Source organism: Pelodiscus sinensis, chromosome 1, assembly GCF_052426305.1.
Source record: "Pelodiscus sinensis isolate ZL-2025 chromosome 1, ASM5242630v1, whole genome shotgun sequence".
NCBI lineage: Eukaryota > Metazoa > Chordata > Testudines > Trionychidae > Pelodiscus > Pelodiscus sinensis.
In genome coordinates, this window is record NC_143052.1 from 338,752,251 (window position 1) to 338,774,561 (window position 22,311).

The window sequence follows — 22,311 nt, forward strand, 5'->3', positions numbered from 1 at the left end:
GTTGAAGTGATAAGATTCCTTGGGGCTTCCTGTCACAGACATAGTCTTGGAAGCTGCTGATGAGCAATGATGAGTGGTAGAGCAAATGTTTGCTAACTCTGGGCTGGCTCCTACGATGTCTGATGGGGAAGGGATGTGGGTCTCTCTTTGAAGTCTGTATTAGCTCCCTGTGTGTATAACTGGAGACAGAATAGCAATGTTATCATTTAAAAAATTCAACTAACATAATACTGACCTCTGACCTAACTGAAATTATCGTCAGGTGTGGACTTAGACATAGGAATCAGAGCCAGGGGGTCAAGTACTAGCACAGCAGAAACATACTGCAATAGCGCAGTAATTGAGAAAAGGGAGTAGTCCTAGAAATACCTGAATAAGGGTAACTGAGAGAGCTAGTCTGTGATATAGTCACATAAAAGAGCTAGGGTATGTCTACACTACCCCGCTAGTTTGAACTAGCAGGGGTAATGTAGTCATCTGCAGTTGCAAATGAAGCCCGGGATTTGAATTTCCCGGGCTTCATTTGCATGAAGCCGGCCGGCGCCATTTTTAAATGCCGGCTAGTTCGAACCCCGTGCCGCGCGGCTACATGCAGCACGGAGTAGCTAGTTCGGATTAGGCTTCTAATCCGAATTAGCTGTACTCCTCGAGGAAGCCTAATCCGAACTAGCTACTCCGTGCCGCGTATAGCCGCGCGGCACGGGGTTCGAACTAGACGGCATTTAAAAATGGCGCTGGCCGGCTTCATGCAAATGAAGCCCGGGAAATTCAAATCCCGGGCTTCATTTGCAACTGCAGATGACTACATTACCTCCGCTAGTTCGAACTAGCGGGGTAGTGTAGACATACCCTTAGAGTGAGGGTGAGTCTGGTCAAACATAAGGATGTTAAGAAGCAGATAATTGATTAATCATGTAGTCGATACAGCTTGTATCCACTACACAATTACTTGATCAGGGGAGGGTGGAGTCCAGGAGCTACCCCCGCTATGGCTCTGCTGTTTAAATGTAATAGGAGCTGGGCACGCAGACAGCCTGGCTCCTACTATATTTAAACTGCAGAGCCGCAGCGGGGGTAAATCCCAGACATGGCACGAGCCAGGACTGAGCATTCCTAGCTCACACTGAGGCTGTGTCCAGACTCCATGCCTCCGTCGACGGAGGCATGTAGATTAGCCAGCTCGGAAGAGGGAAATGAAGCCGCGATTAAAATAATCGCGGCTTCATTTAAATTTAAATGGCTGCCCCGATCTGCCGATCAGCTGTTTGTCGGCAGATCGGGAGAGTCTGGACGCGATGCCCCGACAAAGAAGCCTTTCTTCATCGACACAGGTAAACCTGGTTTCACGAGGCTTACCTGTGTCGATGAAGAAAGGCTTCTTTGTCGGGGCATCGCGTCCAGGCTCTCCCGATCTGCCGACAAACAGCTGATCGGCAGATCGGGGCAGCCATTTAAATTTAAATGAAGCCGCGATTATTTTAATCGCGGCTTCATTTCCCTCTTCCGAGCTGGCTAATCTACATGCCTCCGTCGACGGAGGCATGGAGTCTGGACACAGCCTGAGTGTCGAACCCCTGCACTTCTATCTTTTAAATATAGTAAAAGCCACCTGCTCAGCTCTTATTATATTTAAAAGGCAGAGCCTCAGCGGGATAGGTCTGGGACCTGGCACAAGCTGGGACTGAGCAGTTTCGGTTCACACTGGGCCCTGGACTGCTGTGCCTCTGCCTCCTCTGCTCCCTCCCCCCTGCCCCGCCCCACACCGCGGAGACAGTACTGGCGGGAACTGGCTTTTAATCTGGCTTCCCCCCAGCATCAGCTCCTGCTGCGCCCCCTGCTGCCTTTGGTATAGAGGCAGAAAGGAGGCGGGGAAATGCGAGGACTCGACTCGACTACCCAATAGCCTACGCTTATCGGGTAGCTGAATAATTGACCACTCTTTTACATCTCTAGTCAAACACTAGCATGATTTTTGTGATAGGTTCTGGTAAGAAGCTAGGAGTTTAAAGTTTCTGCTCTCTCTGTGACTATGGGTCAAATCCTGAAGCTCTTACATAGCTCTCAGTTCTTATTGCAATAACACTCCCTAAGGAGCAAGTGGCAGAATAGAAAATGGATTGTGACTCTGCGAGTCCTGGTTAGGTTCCTGATACGGCTCCAGAAGGGATGTAATCTACACAAGCCTGTTTGCTGCTAAGTTTGTTTCCCTCCTGGGCGCAGCACTGGTGTGTAGGCCAGGAAGTTTGGGAAGAGGCTGAGCAGAGGTTCCATCCATCTGCATTGGAGGGGGAGAATTATCCTGATGGCAACTACTCCCTCCCTCTTCCCCCCCCTCCCCCGCCCCCACACAGACAGCTTCTCTGGCAATGTGGGCAGCTTACCCAAGGAAGTGAGTGGACTCTATCCCTCTTTATTGCCCTTCACAAGCACTTAGCAGGACTCACAACTGCATACTAAATGACCTCCTTGGGAATTTTCCCTGACTGAGGACAATTTAAGGATTTGGGCCATCTTCAGGAGTTCTTTCATATGTATAAGCCTGATTTTCAGAAGTGCCAAACACCCACAGCTCCCATATCTATCAGAGGCAGCTGCAGCTGTTCCTTCCCTTTTAAAATCAGGTCATGTAGATTTTGCTGCCAGAATATGGATTTAAGAATCATACTCTAAGCACCAGGTCTTACAAATCTTGGCCTGGCCCATTAGGGAGTTTTAATGCTCCATCACTGTAATGTCTAGGCACCGTGGGAACCTGAGGAGAACTGTCGCATCTGATCTGCAGTTTCATGTGCCAGACTGAAGTTTTTCTGGTTACAGACACATTGGGCTTTTTTCCCCTCCTTCTGCCCACCTCAGATCCCCCCTTTATTTTCCTCAGCCCCTAAAGCAGTGGGTTTAAGTCTTAGGTCAGTTACTCCCTAGTGAGAGGAGACACATTTGGAATGCTGTCTGGAGAGCCAGGTCACACATTTCCAAACAATCCACTTTAGCTCACCAAAGGCTGGGCCACTTGTGTTGCCTTCGTTTTCTATGTGCACTTTATACAAATGTTCATAAGAAAAGGTAGTGAGGCCCTCTAAACTAATAACACTTCTCCTTTCTGTGCCTTTCTGTCAGACAAGGCTACTAATGGCAAAAGGGGCATAATTGTGCTTTAATTGGGCTCTGCTTGTTTCGGGGGGAGAGGGGAGAGAGAAGCCTGCCTTTTAGTTCCCATGGCCTTCCAGATAAGTTTGCAGCATAATGCCAATTAAGAGAGAGATAAAGAATATGCAAAGCAGATGACAACTGCTGCTTACCAGGAATCACTCTTTTGTGACTAAAACAATGGGGGCCTTCATTTGAGGGTGCCTTTTGCTGCTGACGCCTTCCTGGTTCTCTGTCGTCGTTTTGCATAGAATTTGCTGCTGAATGGGCTAAGCCTGGATAAAGTAAGGATGAAGCAAAAGCAAGGGCCTTCCACATGTGTGCACTCACTGCAGAGCAGAAAGGAAAGCCAAATTAACTTCTCTCTTTCCCCCTGGGTTTCCTCTCTTTATTTATTTTATTTTATTTATTTTAAAGGGATCAAGGGTTTTTTTTTTCTTTCTCCCTGTTTGTTAGTTTTTAGGGTAATTATTCACCGGGACCTTTTCAGCTGTCACATGTAACAAAAGGTAATCCAGCCTCTCCTCTCTTCCCCACCAACCTCTTTTCTCTTCAACAAATGTGGCCTTTGTTCCAGAGAGGTCATCATACAAGGAGCCCTCTGCAATCCCCTGAGATACAAACACTGCTCTGGTTGGAATCAAGGCTACCTTGAGCAAATCTGGCATTTGGTTGCTAGCTCCGTCCTGTGAAACATTTCCAATGGACAGTTGCCAACTTGACAAATTAGGCTCTGGTAGATAATCTAAATGTTTTCTTTTCTCGAGATGGGATTCCTAGACTTACTACATGAGCTGGCTATCAATTTATCTACAATAGATGTGCTGGCATGAATCAATCTCCATCTAACAGGTGGTCTTTTGCCACCAACTTGGATTCAGCTCTCAGATTGATTTGATGTGAACTCTGCAATATATACAAAGTCAGATTTTCTTTCTCTTCCTTTCCTGAGATTTAGTGCTGTTGAAAGATACACACAGTAAAAATAGTACTGTTCAGTACCAACATACTTTACAGACTGGAATGTACGGATCAGCTTAAAAAGAGTATAACCCCTTCGTTACCTTTATGTAAACATTTGCTTCGATGCTTAATGGGTCTTACCCTGAATCATAGATTTGTCTCTGGGACCTGTAGCGGAGACTTCTTGATAAGAAAAAGTACCCTTCAGTAATTATATGTACTTATTTGCATCCCTATAGTCAAGACTAGGTCAACGTTTGACTGATAAACTCCTGTTTTCAATTGATTGTACGGAGTGGGAGCCAGTGTTGTTATATTTGGCACTTTTGAAGTTATATAGGTACAGAGAGAGGAGAGATTTTTGAGGCAGTTTTGTAAGGTGTGGAAATGTGTTTGGAGAAAATAGCCCTCGAAAACTTTAGATCAAAACTCAAACTAAATCTTTGTACAAGTCGAACCTCTCATTTGGCATTCTTAGGGTTCAGCAACATCCATGGTCCAGCATGATTTTAGTTAGCTGAATGTCTGCTTATCATGCATGTGGCCAAGCTTCCCAAGGTCCCATAAAGTGTGTTTATAACCACCAGCCCTAGGTCTCTGTTTTCTGTGCTGTTGTTTAGCTCTAAATTACCCCTAAATGTCTTCAAAGAGAACATCAAGCAGTAGAAGTGCTGGTAATGCTTCTAAGAGTAACCATGTTTTCTATGCTTTATCTACCTATTTCCTTGTGCCAATACAGTAAAATTGTGTAACACCAACACTTTGTTATGAAGAGAGCTGAGAGGCCTTGGCTAGGTGTAGGCTTATATAGGGTGCACCAGGACATTATTAAACAGCATTGCAAGCCCTGTTCCATTTATTTGCTTTGGTGAAATAAAAATAGAGAGACCCACTCACCACAATATTGACCTTCTGTGGATCAGCAAATTCTCTGGTTTGGTACCAAAGGATGCCTGACAAGAGAGGTTCAACCTGTAGTGATTGGAAGATCTTTGCTTAGCTTCCCTCCCCATTTCTTTGCTTCCTATAAATAGAGGCAGACGCACCATGCTGTTTCTCTAGTGCTATTTCGGATCCTTATGGCTGTATTTTTATTACAGTGGCACCAGTTCAGATCAGGGCCCTATTATGCTAGCCACTGTACATGAATGTTGTGAAAGACACCTTGTTGTCACACGGGTCTTATATACTAAATTGACGAGACATTCAGAGAATGGGGGAAATTATCTCTAATTTAGTGACGGGACTAAAGACACAAAGAAATTAAATGCCTATCTCCTACTGCTCTAGGCCTTAAATACCTCTAGAGGTTCTGAGTCAAAGAGATTTGGCCAGCATCACACAGGGATAGCAAAGCTAGGAATTAAATCCAGATTTCACAAACCCCGTGTCTAATGCCTTAGCTGCAAGACCAACCTTGATCTCAAATGATTGATGTCAGATCAGACTCAATACCATCACTATACAACAAGGACGTGTTCCCATGAAACTTCCAAATCAGTTCTTCCAGGCTGGGTTAGCTTGGGCAAGGTTTGGATGTGTTTCCAGACTTTGGGGGGCTTTTCTGAACTGAGGACCTTGGCATTTTTTGAGGTTAGCCCCATCACCATTTTTTTATGTTGTTCTGGGCTAAAATTGGCTTTGTGGAACATTTACTTTAGAAACAAAAAACATCCATCCAGATCCATAGTCTGTCATCAGACCCCCCAGGTGCTCTACAGATTGGATGTGTATGTGCTTGTATGTATCTGTCCACACATTATTGTATCCATCACTGAAAATGTAACCACCTCTGGGGTGGAATATAGAGTATTAATATGTTGGCCATTCTCACTAAATGAAGAGTAACATATCCAGCTGAAAGTTTATATAGGGCAGAATGTACAATGAATCTAATGAACTGCATTATAAGTAAACCCCGAGTTAGCCAAACACTTTTATTCTTGTTAAATGTTCCTTGGGAATTTAATAACCACATGGTTAAGACCTGGGTTTTAGGACTCATTCAAAATGCCTTCTGGTTTCACCATCCCCCTTAAATTCATCCAAACCTTTCATCGCTGACAACTTTTAAAATCAATACTGGCTGTTTTCCTAGGAGATCTGCTGTAAGAATTCTTCTGGGGGAAGTTCTCTGGCCTGTGTTATACAGGAGGTCAGACTAGATAATCATACTGGTTCCTTCAGGATGTGGGGCCCAAGACAACCTCTTTGCCCCACCTCTTTTTGCCCCTGCTCTGCGTTTGTCCTGCCCCGACTCCACTCCTTCCGCCCCCATCCCCACTCTTGCTTCATTTCTGCCCTAGCTCTTCTCACCCCTTCTCCATCCTTCCCACTCCCATTCTAGCACTTCCTCCAAGCTCCCACACCTGAGCGACATGGCCCAAGGGATTAGCATGGGGCCTGGTGCAGGCAGAAGGCACAGGCCTCTCCCCACATAACTGGTGGCAAAGGGAATTGGAGTGACCTGGCCCCAATCTGCTTCACTCTGCCAGCTCTCAGCCACATTGCTCCATTTCCTCTGCATGAGTGTGGGGGGCAATTCCACCCTTTCCCTTAGCCTCTCCCCCAAGCCATGGATCTGGGAGCCAGCTGCTCTGCCTATTGCCACCACTGGTGAGGTGTGAGCAGGGTATGATCCCTGCTGCCTCCCTGCACAGCTGCCCTGCTCCTGCCCCTAGCAGCTCCTGTGCCTTGGGTCCGCAGCCCTGAGCCCAACCCTGCCTCCCTCCCCCCTGCCAGGGGCTGCGTAAGGCACTAAAAGTGCTCAGGACAGCACTGACTACGGAGGGGAGGTAATATCTTTTATTGGGCCAACTTCTGTTGATGAGAGAGAAAAGGTTTTGAGCTGTGTGTGTCTTGAAAGCTTGTCTCACTCACCAGCAGACTCAAGATCATCTCATCTGCAGAAGTGTGTTTTGCCTATGAAAGCTCATAATTCTATATATTATAGTTCTCTCTCTCTCTCTCTCTGTTAGTCTCTAAGGTGCCACAGGACCACTCATTTTTTTAAAGTTGCTTTTAGATGTTGGTCCAATAAAAGATACCACCTCCCTTCACCTTGTCTCTTGAATTTTGTAGCCTTATCATTAGTCTGTGGTGCAAACAAACAAAATCTGGAGGGAAACTGCAGCTTGTGGAAGCTCTCACACACAGCAGGGCTAAACTCAAAATAAGCTATGCAACTTGAGCAACGCTATTCGCATAGCTTACGTCCAAGTAGTTTTTTTTGACTTTTGGTGCTGTCTACAAAGCAGTTATTTTGAGAGAGAGCACTCGTCCACCAACTTCCCTTACTCCTCGTACAATGAGGGTTACAGGAATTGGAGTAAGCAGTCCTCCAGCTCGACATTATGTCAGTATAACTGCTTGTAGTGTAGACACGGACTGTGTTATTTCGGAATAACGTTAGTTATTCCAAAATAATGCTGCTGTGTAGACATAGCCTTATAGGCAGACTAAAAATATTTGTGCCAGTTGTTTTGTTGATACTAAGAACAAATGGCTATTATGGACTTTGATTCAAAAATCAGCACATACACTGATCCCCCAATAAGTAAGTTGTTATCAAGCTCTTTAATTTGAGGGGCAAGATCGTATTCCTTTTCCTTTCTCTGGACCCCGTGTCTGCTCATTGGAATCCTCTATCAGGATTACTTTCCACCTCTCCCTTCCTGTTCATAAAAGCTGGATGTGTAGTTTCTATTAAAAGTAAAACAAAATCTGTTTCAGTTGCCCTATAAGGTGCTGTGGTCAACCTGAAGACCCTACCTAATATTAACATGCAACACAGGGAAGTCTCCATAGTGAATCATCATCATCATCATCATCATCATAGAGAGATAGCCGAGTTAGTCTGATCTTCCTAAAACAAAAGGAAAAACTATGTAACTCTTTAAAGACTAACAACATGGTTTAATAGGTGATGAGCTTTCGTGGGCCAGACCCACTTCATAGTTTTTCCTTTTGTCATAATAATTATAATTAATAATGATGACGATGATGAATGGAATAAATCAAATCATGATAGGACTGGGGTTACAACTCATACCACTAGTGTTAGTTATACCTGGCATGTGTGTTACCCACCATGTATCATTGTAGGACCTGTTCTCAGTGCCTCTGTAGCACCGGAGATTAACAATTCTGCTGCACATTAACAGGCATGAAACTTTATCCTCTGTTGGCATTAAAACTGAATGTTTGAAAAACTAGTCTTTTGTTCTTCAACTAGATTCTTTCCACTTGTCAGAAATTTCCTGTGTGTGTGTGTGTGAGAGAGAGAGCAAGGATGGGGGGCAATCTCCCCTTACAAGTATGAGGTCATATGCTTTCCTAGGACAGCCACCATTGTCAACAGGAGAAACAGACCAAAAAGTATGGCACACGATCCCTAACATGACAACATTCTCATAGTAACGTGTTGCATACCGTGTATGTAGTATGTTTCACCATGTGATTTGACAGCATTTTACTAGTTAGCACCACAAGAAAGATAAATACAGCTCTACCCATTTTACAGGTGCTAACATGAGGTATGGAGAAATTACATGACTTGTCAGAGGTTGAAAAGTAATTTAGGACAACTTGTACTAACACTAGAATTTGATTGCCAGTCCATGGTACTAAACTCACTCTTGCACTAAGACTGCAGATACTGTGGAGTAGCATAGCTAGTGCCTCAGGAATGTGACCCTCTGATTAATGTGATGGAAAATCATTTAAAATTAACGTGAAAGTTTCTTAATGAATGTTGCATGCTGACTGATTTAAAAGCCATATATAAACTGTGGATAACATGGGCATTAATCACAGCAAGTTACACAATTTAAGGGCATTAGAAAGATAAAGGCTGCTTTCCCCCAAACACTGAAGGGATAAGCCTAAGGTCAGCCTGAGATAACATTCTTAAAGAGATCTATATTGATATATATTGTTCAAACCCATAGAAAACTTTGCCAACTCTTCTTGGGAGATAATACAAATGGCACTGCACAAAAGAAAGAAAAAAGACAGAGACAAGAATTTGACCAGCTGCAAACTTGGGGTGTGATTCTAACTTTGGATGCTCCCAGGAAAGTGAATGGGAAATCAAACCTGGTCAGGATGCTAAACATATTTCAGGGGTTCAGTTTTATCATCTTAATTAAATAGTTCCTGATGTTTCAAGATTTTGAGCAACTCTTGGGGTTCTTGAGTGCCCCCAAGTCTCCTCAAAGTCATTGGAAACTGGAGGAATTCAGCATATCCCAAGAGGTGTTCGGTATGTTACAACATTGAGCGTGTCTGTCTGTCTGTTGTTGATTTTAAGGTTCATTAGTATCATCGTGTCCAAGTCACAGGCTTCCCATTTCACGTTTTCTTGAGTTACGAATCTTCTAAATAAATAAATAGCTTTTAAACCAAATGAAATTGGGGAGCTAGGTTTACCATTTTGTTCTGCTTTGTCATGCAAATACACAGGACTGATTTTCAAGCCTGACCATTCCTTAGTGTCCCGATGCTGTAAATTGCTAACCTGCCTTACCTATTTAAAAAAATTGTAAAAACAATGAATAGTCCTGCAGCATCTTAGAGACTAACAAAATATGCAGATGGTATCATGAGCTTTCCTAGGCACAACCTACTTCTTCGGGTGATGTTTTTACATGGCTTACCTCTCTGTTATTTTTGTACCGACATAAGTGATTGGGTGTTGATAGCTTTCAGTGTATTGTATTATCAGGCTCCATGAGAGCAAGGGTAGGAATTTTGTGGAGGCAGCATACGCATCCCTTGATGATCAAGAGTTGCCACCTATTCAGCACTTCGGTTAGAAGGTTTCACAGACCTTTTATAGCATTTGGATAGAAAGATGATGTCCTATAGCAGTGTTTCTTAAACTGTGTGTGATGTGCTGTGAGACAGTTGGAGGTGTACCGCAGCCTCTTTTAACTCCCCCTCCCCACCTCCGGCGGAGACGGAAGCTCAGTTGGGCAACACGTGTGTCAATTAAAGGGGCTGCAACCACTTTTTTTTCTCAATAACTTTCCCCCGGTGTTCCACATTAAAAAAACGGATTGTTTGGTGTTCCACAGTCTTAAAAAGTTTCAGAAACACCGTTTTACAGAGATAAACTTAAAAAACAACAAAAGGTCTGGCAGCACTCTATAGACTAACAAAACATATAGCTGGAATCATGAGCTTTTGTGGACAGAGCCCACTTCTTTAGCTGTGCCCACAAAAGCTCATGATACCATCTACATTTTTTGTTAGTCTATAAAGTGCTACCAGATCTTTTATTGTTGTTTAAGTTTATCCTGTACAGACTAACTCAGCTACCCCCCTGAAGCTTCTTTTACAGAGAAACTCTTTTAAATCACAAATCACCTTTGTTTTACAAATGGACAACTAAGTGGTTTGCCTACAATTGTCCACTGAGTCAATGAGGGACCTGAAAATAAAACTATGAAATTCTAACTTCCAGTAACTCAATCCCATCCTTTTCCAATTATCATCTTATGGCAGCCTGTCCAGGGAAAGAATACACCTCAGATGTTCAAACCTGTGTGCAAACACATTTATATTAACCCAGTTTGTGCACTTTTTGGTCCTAGTATGAATTTACAAGGTGGGATTTACATGCAGAAACTGCTTCTTATTGCACATGTACAGAAAGGCCAGTTGCAGTAGTGAGGTTGAAAATCTGGACTATGTTACCTTATCTGGTGTTGTGTTCTACACTATATTAAATTCAAGTTATTGCTTTGTTAAAAATAATTCTATACAAAGTAAAATTTGGGTAAAATCTCTTTAAAATGCATACTCTGAAAAACCCTACTGGCACTTAGACAGACAAGGCCATTTTTACTGGCATATATTTTGCTTGGCGCTAGTTCAGCCTGTACTAATAGCTTAATAATTTTGGCAGGCACACCAATGAAAAATGTTACTAAACCAGACCCAATTATGTGTACAGAATGAAAACAGTTGTTGTCTCGTGGGAATAGCTACTGTATATTGTCAAGCCGCGGCTGTAAACTGCGTAGGGTAGATTGCTCCAAATTTGTTTGTGACAAATGACCTCCTGATGAGCTTGTTTCTGGGCCTTGCAGCTGATGATGTGATGACATTATCAATGGAGTGTGATACCAGCACGCTTCTTGTTACAGCTCTTAGGCCAGCTTTACAAAGTGTGGCAGCTCTGAGCTTGGGCTGGTTTTCTGTTGAATACTTGTGGTAGAAAATGCCACAAATTCTCTAGACCCAGGTCATAACAACCTGATTCCAGAGCAGTCCATCTCCTTTTCCTCATTAGCCATGAATGGTGTGCTTGCTTGGGCTATTTTAAACCTGGAAAAATAACATGGAACAGGCTGTGCTTGTAGTTTTGCAGCACAGTTGTTGAAGCACAGCAAAGCCTTTTCTTGCCTTCATTTTGCTGACCATTTGGAAAAGTTGCGTGATCTTTTGTATATGAGTCTGGGACAGTCGCTCTAACTGAAAGTGAGTCTGAATTTGGCTACAAAGCCTCTAGGGAAAAACTGAACTAAGCTAAGCCGGGTCTGCAATTAAAGGTTTGCTGTGGTGAAAAGGGGGAGTGAGATGAGCACTGGAAAGGTGGGGAAACACAAAGATTTGGAGTTTCCTTTCAGCAGCTTCTGAGAACTCTGAAATGAGAAGACCCTTCTAGCCAGCACCTGGCAATACCATAATGAGTGTGCCTTCCTGCAACTTAAATTAGAGTAACGCTGCAACACAGCAGGCTCCTGCTAAAAGGGGGAGGGGTGGGAGGGAAGAATCTTTTTTTTAAAAAAAAGCCCTTTCTGATGCATTCAGGTAGAAGAGTACAAAGTAAATAATGGAGTCTGAAGCCAAAGGGCTGCACACAAGAGCATGACTTTGCATTCCATTCAAGTCTGCTGCCAAGTTGCTTAAGCAGAACTTAGAAAATGAACTGTGAAGCAAGGCACAGCTCTGTGCTCTAACTGAGCTTGTAAATGCAAACCAGAGTTCCTCTGGAAAGCAAGTTAGAGAGCAAGCCACTTGGAACCTAGGTCACTACCAATCACTGTCCTTATCAGAGTCTTCCAGGGAGCCAGTAAACAGGCATGCTTCAGGAAATGGCATGTTATAAATGAGGGGGACTAAAAGCATTGCAGTGAAAAAGAAGGCAGACTAGTATTTATCATAGCAGTTGCATAGCTACTACCATTCTCTTGTTGTGCTAGACTGGTTGTAGGGAGGGTGATTCACCAAACCATTGTGAAGCTTCATCTGAGGTAAGCCTAATTTTTAAACCATTTTGTTTTATTTATTCCTATTGCCACCTAGTTTTCAGGAACAAGTCATCACCTCAAGAGGTTGTTCCCCCCCCCCCCCCCAACTCAGCAGAGCATGCTGCAATGCCAGTTTTCCCAGGCTTTCCCCACTGGCGATGGGGTGAAGGGGTATTTTATTTATGGCAGATTGGAAGTACTGGACATTGACTTTTTGTCTTTGTTTAATTATAAAGATGGCAAGGCAAGGCAAGTTGATTGCACAATACAAAGAAGAATTCAAATAAATGTTGAGCTATGGAATCTGGCTACTTTTCTATGCCACATGTTCAATATTTTGGTCAAAGATGGGAAGAGAAAAATAATCAAAAGCTACAGATTTCTTTTTGAGTTGTGGTGTAACATGAGATTCTAGTTCTTTGAGTATTACTACTGTGGAGTGTTAAACCCAAGATGATTATAGTAGGAGCTGATTAAACTTGAAACCAAGTTGGCGGGGGGGGGGGGGGGAGAGTGGGCATTGAAAACTGAAATCTATGGACCATAAGCATTTTTTTTCTGTGTGCATTTTTTTCTGCGGTTGCATTTTTCCTCCTCTTCATTGAAGTGATGTACCCCAGCTTCTAGTAGCCCCTGCCCAAATGACCACAATTGTCCCCTGAATCAGGCTAATACAACACACCCAATTTAAAAAGCAGTGTACATGTTGATAACCTGGTCTGTATTTTTGGTTACATCCTCCTGTTTCCTAGTATCGAGGGTGGGCCATGTATGTTGATAAAGCACTGAAGATGCAGAAAATATAAATGCATTCCTAATTCTGCTTCTCTCAGCTCACCGGCTTGGAAATGATGGGATGTTAGTAGCCGACCTCAGTGCTCAGCCAGAGTTTGGCGCAAGGGAGAGGCAGGGAAACGGAGCAGTTACTGAAGCTAGACTACAGCTCCTACAAGCCTTCATCCAAAGACTGCACAGGATTGCCTGGAATAGTGCCTGGGCAATATGCAAATTTAGCATTCGAGGCAGGAATTTTGGAAGTGGGAGGAGCAGGAGCTCAACGGGGTTTGAGATGGGCCAAGAGAGTCCATTGCTTCTTGCCCTCTTGTGGTGTGAACAGAACTGAAATTTACATCATGAGGGTTTGTTTATGGCACTTTAAGAGGAGGTGTTTCTTCAGGTTACCTAGTGACTTTTGATACAACCTCTTTGTCATTGCTGTCAGTTGTGTTCAGATCTGGAAAGGGTGCATTAATAGCAGTTGCAGAGGTGTCATAGCATGTGATTCTAGTTTGTGTCCTAGAGAGATGCTGAAAAATTATACACGAGAATACTAGAATGTAAGTAGGGATAATTCCCGTTGGCTGCAGTGGGAATCGCATCTGCTACACCTGTGCCAAATTAGATGGCAGGGCAGGGGCCTCAAACTCACATCCCCAGGGCCATCTGCAGTCCAAGCAGTCCCACAATTCCACCTATATGCAGCTGCTCGATATGAGTCCTTGTGGCCCTGGGGGGCTGTCCGTACCCTTCCCCCAAGTACAGCAGCTGCTCCATCTACACCCCATCCATTCTTCCCCCTCTTGTATCCCTTCCCTTAGTCCCTCATGCCCGAGGGACACACCCTCAGGGATTATTGGGGGTCTGATGTGGGGTGGCAGGAGGGTTCAGATACTCACTGCAGGGTGGAAGCTACAGGCACACGGAGCAATGCAGTAGCCTTTGCTCTGCTCTGCTACCATCTCTCCCAGGCCAGCCTGGTTGCTCCGCTTCACCGCAGTGGCAGGATACTGCAGCGTGCCCCAACATGGGCTGGCTTGGGAGACGGCAGCGGAGCAAAGCAAACTGCTGCGTAGCTCTGCTTCCCCACACCTCCCGATGGTGAGGTGAGGGTAGCAGGGCCCGATCGTCCAGTGCCACGCAGGCTAACCTGATTTGGGGGACCATGCCAACCATAGGATGGTTAGGGTGGCTGCTATGCGGTCCCCTAAAGCACAGGGCTCGGGGTGGCCACATCAAACTATCCTATGGATGGGATGGCTCTGCACACACCTCCCCACGGCCACAGGGACTCATGTGGCACAGAGCTAGCAGCTGGAAGCTGCTCTAACCCCATTCTGCTACTGGTGGTGAGGCCAGAGACTTCACGGGGGAGAGGGGTGTTAAATCACCCGGAAAAGGGAGGTGGGGCACTGGGGGACTGCATCAGCTGGCTGGGAGGTGTGTCAGGGAGGGGGAACATGTGCAGCCACCCCCCCCCCCAGCCCTGCCCAAGTGGAGTATCTGCTAGTTCACTAGGAGGATTTGAGGACTGGCACTGGCCCTAGGGTAAATAGGGTTTGAGACCCCAGCTGTAGGGCATTGTAAGGGGGCGGTGCTCTACTATAGTGCATATGAGTTGCCACTTTGGTCATCAGAGATTTTTACATTTTATTTGGCTAACTATCAGAGTCTTCACAAGCTCAAGTAAACCAGATTTTGTCAGGCCTGTTGTTCCATCTGCTCCTCCCCATCCATCTCCCCCAACACATCCTATCGCTTTCTGGGAGTTGGTTTCACACAAATCAGTGACCAATTTGTCAAAGATTTGCAGTTGCTTCTCATCGGTAGAACAGTGGGTCTACATCCTGATCAGATTTAGCCTTATCGTCACCTTTGAAGGTAAGAAGCCAGCTAAGTCCTTGCAGGCTTCTTTTGCCATCAAATTCTTTCTTAAAACCCACTGCTTCCTCTGCCTCCCCTGCTGTCTGGTGTTATTTACTCCTGTTGCCCAACTGTGATTGTCTGTACTGAGTTTGTCAAAATTTACAGTATACCCTCTGCGAGTCAGGAACCTTTCTTTATCTGTCCTTAAAAAGCCTTGAGTTAAACTGGGGTGCTATGTAAATATTAGTAATAGATTAAAGGCAACACACACAAAACAAGGAAAGTCTAGGTATTTTTAAATTGGAAGATTTACCTTATCATATTGTACATTTCCATTTAGTCCACAATCTTGGAGCTTAAAACGTCTCAAGAGAGCCACTTTAAGGCCAACATATAAATTAGAGATTTCAGAGCTCACCATGTTCATCTGTTTCAGCAAAAAGCAGAGATGGGGGTGTTACATCAGAGCTAATTCAATCAGGGTGGATGTGGATAAATTAGTTACCAATCTGTTTAAATTAGATGCATGGTAGTGAGTTTGTTTTCTGTTTGTTTGTTTGTTTGTTTCTAATGCTGGGTTTTACTAGCTGAGTTGTACTGGTTGTTATCGTAACATTCAAAAATCAAATTGCAGGTGTGGGTGAAATGGTCTAGTAGACTGAACGGTGTTGTCAGTCAGAAAGAAGTGGGTTCTGTCACTGAGTCTCTATGTGACCTAGGATAAGTCACATAACTTCTCTGTGTTTCACATATATGTGACAGTGGAATAGTGATACAGACTGAGTACTTATGCAAACTTCCTGGCTCATGATTTAAAATGCTATGTAAAAGGATAGTATTAGGCCTACTCCTGAGACCTGTCCTTAGTTTTTGTCCATTTATTGCTTATGCAAACTCCTAACAACTTTAGTAATGGTCACAGTGGAAACTGAAGAGGAAAGTCTTGAGATTGGCCCCATATTTTGATTATTATTGCTGATTGTTAGAAAACAATATCCTAGTTTCATAAAAGCTGCAGCCCCTACCCCTTACCTGACAATTTTTGCTGCTTTCCCACATCTCTCTTGCTGTGGTAAATTCTAACCTTTATAACCATCTAGAGATGAGAATATTCACTGAAAGGCTGTAATTAGCTCTGACAGGAATTAACAAAGGCAAGAGAAGAGACTAATTTCTCCACTCTGAGGTGATAACACTGCGTAAATGCCATTAGGTTGGTCACATCCTGTGGTAAAGAACATAACACTCGGGTTAAGGTTTTATGTATAGTCAAAGAGAATCATGACCATAGGGCCCAATCCTGCCCTACACTAATCAGTGGGAATTTTGTCATTGACTTCATTGAGAGTCTGCCTGGAGTCACAGTAACTAGTGTACTATGTTTATTATGATGCCTTTCGTTTCAAAGGACACCCAAGTATGAGATACAGAAACCACAACAGTGCTGAAATGCTACTTCCGATAGTTGCAGCTTTGAGCACTTGGGACCATAATTTTTAAGTCCTCGTTTGAAACAATAACAATCCACAAGCTGCATGCAACTGAGCTCCTTCACCACAGAAGGGTGAAGGACAACTTAAAAATCAACACTTGACACTTCTGCTGTGTTAGCTGAGATACCCCATTGTCCCCCTGGCTTTCATACACATTGGCTGAGTGCATTGTCCTCGCATCTTTTATTTTTGTAGGCAAAATTTCCCATTGAAACCAACAGAACTCTACTTAGAAATAAATAACATGTTTTTATTATTTGTATTTCTGTAGTGCCTATGGGCCCCAATATGCTAAGTGCATAGTAAGATGAGAGAGTCTCAGTCCTGAGGAGCTTACAAACTATAGAGAGAAGGGATGGGACAGAGAACAGAAGCACAATACTCTAATTTGCCCAAGAGCACACACAACCTGAGTGGCACTGTGAGGAACAGAACCCAGGTCTTTAAGAAGATATGGCTCCATGTCATCCTGGTAGCTCATGCTAGCAAGCATCCAGCTGGTACATTAAAAATAGCTCTGTGACCCTTGCTGTCTCTGCAGAGTCTTGGCTAGCACCTGAAGTCCAGCCTAGGGAGTCAGGTGGGCTGGAGCTCGGATAGCTAGTCTGAGTCTCTGCTGGAGCCACAACGTCCACAATGCTTTTTTTTTTTTTCATAATCATGCTGTCTGGAATGCAGCTAGTTCAAGTTTTTTACCAGAATTGGGATGCTTACTCTCTCCCGCAGTGTAGACACATCCTTTGATCCAAATGCACTCCCCATCTGCCCGTACCTTTGTACACCCTGTTGTGTTGGTTGGTAAATGATGATATTCATAATGGTCTGCCTGTTGTTTTAACTTTTCTAGCCATCCCATTCTTCATCTTCTAAAGAGCAAGACAATAGAGCATGGAGTTTCATCTCTCTACTGTTTTACACAATTACAATTTTCCTTTGAGCTATAGAAATTGCATGTGTTTAATATTTAGCTATCTCCAGTCTGTTTACACTAATTTTCATTTATGCAATACATCTCGTAACAGAGGTAGAGTGGGTTTCTTTTGCTATTTTTGTTTCCTATTCAAGCCTTGAGGGAAGCCTGCCGTTTTTGATCACTCTCTGCTGTGATGTAAGCCAGTGTTTAAGTTCTGCTCCAGTGGAATATCTGTGGCTTATATTCATGAATGATGGAGTTATTTGCTCTTTTCCTGGCGGTTCTATTTATAGGTCACATTGTTTGTATCTCCCATGCAGTCTTGAGAGAGCATGTAAAAAAGAAACAATCACAACTCTTCTTCCGTCTTGTTTTATCCAGATACAATCTGTTTTTAGTTTTCATCAATGCCAGCTTGCAGGATTATTGTTTCTTTTTATAGGTAAGAGTGTAAGGCAGGGGTGGGCAAAAGGGCCTCCGCAGGCTGTATCTGGCCCACCAAGTGGGTTGATCCGGCCCACAGAGGCCCTGCCACTCCCCTGCTCCCAGGCCAATTAGAGTCCGGAGGGGGAGGGGTAGCGCACAAAGTTTCTTCTGCCCTGCCAGGAGCAGGCTTCACCTGCTCCCCCTCCCCCAGGCCCTGATTGGCCTGGAGATGGGGGAGCATGGGAAATCTCATCCCACCGCCAGAGGCATTGGTGTGGAAGGTGGGGGGCAAAGGGGCTTCCTCACCCCCAGATCACTTATGGTCTGGGGGTAGGGAAGCCTGAAGCATCCTGGCCCCGCCAAAAAATTGTTGCCCACCCGTGGAGTAGGGCTTTGTTATTTTCTACAGCTTTGGGGACCCAGTTTTTTGCTGCCTTACGTTTGATATTGCAATCACATGTGTGCAAAATCCTGTCAAATCAGAATGGAAGCATTTCACACTCACAGGTGTGCACACACGTGGAAAGGTATCTGGCAATGGAAAATCAAGGCCATTGGATTTTCAAAAATCAGACAAGAACCTGATTATGAGTCCACTTATGTCAGATTTACACTACGGTGGACTTTATTTGTGCCATTTGCAAGATTAGAATCAGCCCTTTTCTGTAGAAAGGAGTCCTAGATATAAACTTAGAGTTTCAATTCAAGTTCTCTGGACTTTATGGGGGTTTAATATCTCAGACTTTGATTTGGTTTGTCATAGAAGGAAGCTACAAAGTTCAGTTTTGGATCAGAATTGTTTTAAAGCTGGTACAGAATTCAGAGCCAGGATTTTGCTGTACCTTCGAGCAGGTGCTGGCAATAAAAGGCAAGTGTGCTGCTTAGCTCAAAACAGCTGCAGCCTGCCTTCCACTGGCATATTAATAGGCAACAAGTGCTGCTGAAGAAGTGCACATCAGTGGCAGATTTGGTGCATCACCTCAGCAGCTTCTGATGGCAAGGTTTTGCATAGCACCCAATGCAAATGAAAACTGACTTTCCTTGGCAGAAAAATCCAAGGAGGCTAGGGAGCTAGCTGCAATGAATATGTAGTTTAGCAAATTTCCCCTTTTTATGGATATGTTTTGAGTGTTTGAATGGTCAATCCATAGGAAATTAAAAAGCTGGGCTGGACTAAGCCATGTTGGGTTATTGGATGAGCTGCATCAAATAGGCTTTTGGACAGATGGATGTGAAAGGACAAAGCAAACAAAATGAATAGTATTCTTTATAAATGGAAGCGCTGGCAGTCCTTAACAAATGCTGAAAAGGACATGGTGAGACAGCATGGCTTTTGCTCCAGGATAGCAACAATGGGAAACAGACATTGGATATAAAATCCAGATGATTCTTGCCCGGCTACGTTTTTATGATCCCAGAAGACACTGCAAACAGAGCTTGACTAGACCTGGGCATATCACCAAAGATTCTGAGACTGAAGTCAGAGAAACTGAACAAGGGTATTGGTCACCACACAGGGTTTATTCTGCAGTCGTTACAGAATATGGCTTTGAATAGGCCTGGTGGCCTTGATTGACTCTGAGGCTGTGTCTACACTTCAGGGTTTTTGTGCAAGAAATCTTTTGCGGAAAAGTTCTTGTCTACACCTCAAAGCGCTTTTGCGCACGAGAGCATCCACTCTGCATGGAAGCTAGGGTTACCAGGTAGCTTCCCAAGGTACACACTTGGGAGGGGGGCTAGCCAGGAGGGGAGGTGGGGACTGGCAGGGTTGGCGTGGGAGGGTTGGGGGCAGCAGGGCTGGCTGGGAGATATCGGGGGGGGCAGCCGGTGGGAAGCAGGGCGGGTCGGGGGCAGTGGGGCTGCGCCGGGGGAGCGGGTCGGAAGGGGGTCAGAGGGAGCGGGGCTGCCCAGGGGAGATCGGGAGGAGGAGAACCAGCTGGCAGGAAGTGAGGCTTGCTGGGAGGGTGTCAGGGAGATTGGGGGGGGGGAGAGAATCGGCCAGCGGGGTGCTGGACTGACCTGGGCACATGCAGATCCCAGGGCGCTGCCTGTCCCATGCACGGTCCCAGCAAAGCAGGAGTGAGTCCGGCTACAGCACCACAATGCGCTTGAACAGCTTCTGCTCCTCCCCAAGGAGTCACTCCTACATCAGACGCAACCGGAGGCTCCCAGCATCGATCGTGCCCCACCTCCCAGCCACTTCCCCAGCCCCCACTAGGCTTCCGTTGGGCGCCCAGCTAGAAAACCAGAAAATACTGGACATTACACATGTCCAGTATTTTCTGAATTTTTTTTACCGGACAGAAGGCCCCAAAATTGGACTGTCCGGTTGAATAACGGACACCTGGCAACCCTAATGGACAGCTCTTGTGCAAAAAGTTCTGATTGCCATTCACAGAATGGCCATCAGAGCACATGTGCTTTTTTGGATAGACTCTTTTTGCCCTAGAAACCCCTGCGGAGTGTCCACACATGCCTTTTTGCACAAGAGCTGTACTGCAAAAAGGAGTTATGCCTTGCAGAAGGAGGTATACCTATACTGCGAAAAGCCGATTAACTGTAGATTTTCTTGCGCAAAAACGTACTTGAGGTGTGGACACTCCGCGGGTTTTTGCGCAAAAACAACCGTTTTCACACAAAAAGCTTGTAGTGTAGACATAGCCTGAGAGTGGACAGTTCTGTGCATACCAGAAGGCAGATTCTTTTGAGTATTGTGTGTGAATTTTTGTATCAAAATCATGTGAAATTGGTAGATTCTGTTGTGTTTTGGGGGGGGGGGATTCTGTCTCGATCTCAGAGCTCAAATCAGATTCTGTGACTGGGCAAGGTGGCAAACCATGCAGATCAGAACTGAAGAAGGCCACCGAGTCTCTCACTGCATTCATTCCATTGGGTCCCACTGCAGTTCCAGCTTTGCAGAAGGTGCTCAGCAGCAGCAACTAGCAACCAATAAGAGTGATACTTACCGGCTAACTGGAGAACCATTCAGATTCCTATCTGAAACTTTAGATGGTTAATTCCCCCACCCCTTTGGGAGAGTGAAGCTGATCACACTGCCATCTCAGGTGTACTGTGCGTTGTTTAAGGTCTACCCATCACAGACCAGGATGTGGGTGGTTATGTCTAGTGGTTGGAGCTATGGCAGTCAGATCTAGTGCGCAGAATAGGAGTCAGTGGCCAAAAACAGAGCCACGGGTCTGAGCCAGAGCTCAGAATCGAGAGTCAGAGCTAAGGGTCAGGAATCCAGAGTCAGAACAGGGCAGAGCTGAAGCAGACTGGAGTAGGCCAAGAGCAAGACTGGCAAGGGAGCAATCACAGCTGTGGGAATAATGTGGAGTAACCAGTGGCCTTCTTCCTCCGCTTGCTGGTGAAGCAGATTCACCAGCTGAGTCTAAAAGAAACACCTGCTTCAGTCATGATATGTTCCTGTGACTACTCTTTTGGTACCCTCACTTGTGTTACGCAACCTATCTCTATGACTATTCAGTAAATGTAATACAGGCCGTCCTCGCTATAAGTCCAAGATACGTTTCAAAAAACTTGGACTTATAGCGAAACTACTTAAAGGGGGGCATTTTTTTCCCACGGCTGACTTCCATTTAAGCAAATTGGGGGGAGTGTTTCGCACGTCTTATAGCAGGGAATGGGAGGACTTATAACGCATCTGTTACTACAAAGGTCAACAACTTTAGTGTGGAACAGATGTATGCCAGGGCGACTTATAGTGGGGATGCCCTGTAGATTACTCAAACCACAGTGACCAGTTAACATTCTAGTCTCACATCTGTGAGTACTTCACTGGTCTTCTCATAATTTAATAGTTAGTGCATTATCCTCTACCTTGGGGCACACGTCACCTTCTTCTTTTCTCTTTGGCCCGTAATACTTGTCAAAAAATTTTTGTGTGACTAAACTTTTAAATTCCTGCTCATTCAAAGGGACCTTTGTATCAATGTATTCTTTTTTAAGTGTTTTTTGCTTGCTTCTTTGCTATTTCATTGCTAGATATACATGTGCTGGAATCCATGCTAGTGCATTGTTCACACCCAAGTCTACTAACAGTTGTCAGAACCAGTATTTTGTTTGAGATTGTGCCCGCTTTCTGAGGGACCCCTATTAAAGCCATCAATCTGCCACTGCTGCTGAGCTTAAATGCAGACTTATAAGCACTTTGCAGCCAATCAGGTGATTCTGCAGCAGCCCAGCTGGGATCACTAATGGTCTGGGTAGCCCCACCCTCTGCTGAAGGAACTCAGGCCCATAGTTCCTGATATCCTCATCCTCATTCACAGTCTGCCTTTTCCTTCCCCTTCTGAGGAATGCCTCACACTTTGGGAAGTGCCAGCCTGTTTCATTTTCATGTTTGTGAGGTGGCTGAGTGGTGTTATCCCTATTCTCCCAGATAGGCAAGTAATAGACACGGGGATAATGCAGACTGGGACAAGTGAAATGGGAGTCTTTGGGAATT

The 22,311-nt window shown here is 44.7% G+C and overlaps 1 protein-coding gene across 7 annotated transcripts in view; it reads left to right on the forward strand.

Moving 5' to 3' along the window:
* Positions 1-22,311, forward strand: part of TENM4 (teneurin transmembrane protein 4) — an 870,263-nt gene that overhangs the window by 290,852 nt on the left and 557,100 nt on the right. The window contains exon 1 of one of the 7 annotated variants that reach the window (XM_089775770.1): positions 11,989-12,371. The exons of the other annotated variants lie outside the window; for them this stretch is intronic. The gene's annotated coding sequence lies outside the window, so the exon portion shown is untranslated. Of the gene's footprint in view, positions 1-11,988; positions 12,372-22,311 lie in introns of those variants that run through there. 7 annotated transcript variants of the gene reach the window in all.